This window comes from Ceratina calcarata, unplaced genomic scaffold, assembly GCF_001652005.2.
Source record: "Ceratina calcarata isolate Rehan_Ccalc_2016 unplaced genomic scaffold, ASM165200v1 scaffold341.2, whole genome shotgun sequence".
NCBI lineage: Eukaryota > Metazoa > Arthropoda > Insecta > Hymenoptera > Apidae > Ceratina > Ceratina calcarata.
This window is the reverse complement of record NW_017156941.1, coordinates 18676-21063: the sequence shown is the minus strand read 5'-3', so window position 1 is coordinate 21063 and position 2388 is coordinate 18676. Positions and strand designations below refer to the sequence as shown.

At 37.0% G+C, this 2388-nt stretch overlaps 1 pseudogene; it reads left to right on the top strand.

The window, feature by feature from the left end:
- Positions 1-1029: 1029 nt before the first annotated feature.
- Positions 1030-2161, top strand: LOC108625098 (piggyBac transposable element-derived protein 4-like; annotated as a pseudogene).
- Positions 2162-2388: the final 227 nt, after the last annotated feature.

The window sequence follows — 2388 nt, the reverse complement described above, 5'->3', positions numbered from 1 at the left end:
CATATGTCCTATCTTCGAGTGCCGAAGGTCGACCCATTAACCCATTGACGTTCTTCTGGAAGGAGCAGGTGCACTGACCAACGAAAAAGTAAGTCCAATTCTGATTTTTTTCACATTTTTCATAAGTTTCCTACACACACGTAATTTGTAACATTGTTAATTATTTCATTGAGTATTTTGTAGTTACATTTGTTCATTGAACGTAAGTAACGACTAATCGCTTTTTTTCCTCTGAAATTTAACCAATTTATGAGTTCGTTTTTGCATGCAACTTTTCTTTAAACCTATTCTCTCGTCACGAGCGCAGCTTACGGGCGCGGCAACGCAAGAGGCGGTTGCCGCGCTCCTGCCCGCCGTGTATACTCGCGCTCTGATTGGTCGGGGATTTTTGTTAATAACTCAATAACCACACCTCGAACAACTTTTTCACAAAGGAAAAAGTTGTTTAAAATCACCTCAGGAACCTCGCATTAAAATATGTACCACTAGTCCTGGGACACCATGTATATCTACTCGCATATTTTCTGTGTTACTGCCTATACTGCGTGTATGCTACGGTGGAACTCAACTCGATTTGTGTCTCTGCCACGGTGGAATTGAACAGCGTAGATTTCTGCTAAAAAGGTTCTGGCACATGCTATGGTGGAGCCTCCTCCCGAACTGGCCGCCAGGTGCAGCACTAGTATGGGTGGATGCGAAAACCCGGACTTGAGCACTCTCATTTTTCTCTCTGTATATAGTAAACTTGTAACTTGGTTACTCTCATTTCTTCAACTATTCAGCTGCCTTCGTAGTAAAAACAAAACTAGGGAGACGAAAAAATTTGTTGAAATCGGCTCTTTTTTGAAATTCTAGTGAATTTTCAAATCTATCTCTGTATTAACAACACCTTTTCAAATAAAACTTGTTTGAAATTGAAAAGCAGCGTATAAAACTTCGTTAAAACCTCAAACCATTGACAAATTGCCAAAGATTTAATCGTAATACATATAAAAGAAAGAATCGAACACGAATTTACGTGTATATAAGGGACGCGCGCGGTACCCGACGACAAGCTGCCACCTTCAGACTCAAACTTGCCTTCGGCTCGCTACCGCGTCCCTTGATATTGAAAGCAAATTTCGCTGGATTCTTTGATCCATTTAAGAATCTTTGCATTGACGAAAGTCTGTTATTATATAAATGAAAATGTTATTTTAAGCAATACATTCCTTCTAAATGAAGCCGATTTAGAGTAAAGTCATTCGTCATCTGTGATTGTAAGACTGGTTATATTTTAGATTTCATTATCTACATCGACATTAGACACAGATATTACAACAAATAATTTAGTTCTCCGAAAATCTGAAAACATAGTTTTATCACTTTTGCGACCATATCTGGGAAAAGGTCATACGTTGATTACTGATAATTGGTACACCAGTCCGCATTTGTATACATTGCTCCATGAACATAAGACTAATGCATATGGGACTGTAAGAAAAAACAGAGTCGGAATGCTACAACTGAAAAAGAAATCAAGCGTGGAGAATTTGAATACGAATCGAAGAATAATTTATTGGCAATGCGCAGGTTGGACAAAAAAGAGGTGTGGATGTTGTCGACAGTTCATAGTACACAAATGGCTGAAAGTAGACGGATGGATTATCGCACGGGATTACCCAAAAGAAAACCATCCTACGTTATAGATTACAATCATAATATGGGTGCTGTCGATAAAGTAGATATGACTTTAAGTACATTGCATTGTTTACGAAAATCGTTAAGATGGCATAAAAAATATTTTTTCCATTTACACGATTTGTCAATATATAACGCTCACACCATTTATGAACAAATTACCGGTAAAAAAGAAAAATTTAGCAAATTTCATTTGTTGTGTACAAAAGAAATGTTACAGAAGTATCCACAAGATACGGTAAAGCAAACAGGTGTTACCAAAGATAGCGACAATTTGCCATTTTGACTATCAGAAAGGGATTTTCTATCAAAATGTTCCGATCAAAAAGGACCAACGTCAAAATTACCAAGGCGAAGATGATGTATTGTGTGTTGGAAACATAAGAAGCGGAAAGACACACGCTATGAATGCAAGGAATCTAACGTAGGTCTTTGCATTGATCGATGTTTTGAACGATATCACACACAAGACAATTATTGATTAAATTTTTAATTAAACATTTATGGTTTGTTATTAAATATGATAAAATATTTATAATGTTGATTTCTAATAAATAATGTCAATAAACAAATAAACATTTATCTTCTGGAGAATTTCCGCATGTACGTTTAGTATGTCTTATACCTTGGAGTGTTATGAACGAAAATTGCGCTTAGGCTGAATTACGCGCTGGCAATTAAGTAACTATCGCGGGGCGTTAGCCCGGC